Source organism: Sinocyclocheilus anshuiensis, unplaced genomic scaffold (assembly GCF_001515605.1).
Source record: "Sinocyclocheilus anshuiensis isolate Anshui unplaced genomic scaffold, SAMN03320099.WGS_v1.1 scaffold1649, whole genome shotgun sequence".
Classification (NCBI taxonomy): domain Eukaryota; kingdom Metazoa; phylum Chordata; class Actinopteri; order Cypriniformes; family Cyprinidae; genus Sinocyclocheilus; species Sinocyclocheilus anshuiensis.
In genome coordinates this window covers 146463-147646 of record NW_015540982.1, presented here as the reverse complement: position 1 = coordinate 147646, position 1184 = coordinate 146463, and positions in this window count along the sequence as shown.

Below are 1184 nucleotides of genomic sequence, written 5' to 3'. Positions count from 1 at the left end.
ACTTCCTTTTTAGTGAGGTCAGTCAGCGGGCTGGTAAGGTCCGAATAATTAGGTATAAACCTTCTATAATATCCTGCCAGCCCCAGGAACTGCCTCACCTCCTTTTTGGTCTTGGGCCTCGGACAGGTCACAATTGCCGCCGTCTTACTAATTTGGGGATGCATCTGTCCATGACCCAAGTGGAAGACCAGATACCTGACCTCCACCCGCCCAACCGCAGACTTATTCGGGTTGGCCGTCAGCCCGGCCCCCCTCAGAGCTCGTAGGACAGCCCGCAGATGCGCCATATGACGCTGCCAATCCTGACTGTAAATAATGATGTCATCTAGATAGGCAGCGGCATAGGCGGCATGCGGCCGGAGGATTCTGTCCATGAGCCGCTGAAAAGTGGCCGGTGCCCCGAACAACCCGAAAGGAAGGGTAACAAATTGGTGTAATCCAAACGGCGTCGTGAATTTTCTTTTTTCTTTGGATAAGGGCGATAAGGGGATCTGCCAATATCCCTTGGTTAAGTCCAGTGTCGGCGAGCTGCGGCGCCATATGACGCTGCCAGTCCTGACTGTAAATAATGATGTCATCTAGATAGGCAGCGGCATAGGCGGCATGCGGGCGGAGGATTCTGTCCATGAGCCGCTGAAAAGTGGCCGGAGCCCCGGCAGGGGTGAGAACACGTCTGCAAACTCGGCTTGCAATCTTGCTACATCAGTGAGCTGGGTGGGCGAGAGGTGATCCCCCCCTGGGGCCAGAGCGAGGGATTGGATTTTATTGGTCACCTCTGGCCCGAGATCCTCCTCTCCACTCACTGCCGTCGCCAGCATCACCGGTTGCACCTCGCTCCACTTTTTAAGGAGGTTAAGGTGGTAAATTTTACGTGCTCCACTCCTGTCCGATCTAATTACCTCATAATTAAGATCGCCCACCCGCCGTGTGACCTCAAAGGGTCCTTGCCACTTGGCGAGTAATTTAGAGCTAGAGGTAGGGAGTAATACAAGCACTTTATCTCCCGGTGCAAAATTGCGTACTCTGGTTCCCCGATTATACAGCCGGCTCTGCTTGTCCTGGGCCTGTAACAAATTCTCCATAGAGAGCTGCCCCAATGTGTGGAGTTTTGTTCTCAGGTCCAGCACATGCTGAATTTCGTTTTTGCTATCCGAAGGTCCCTCCTCCCAAGCCTCTCTCAGGAC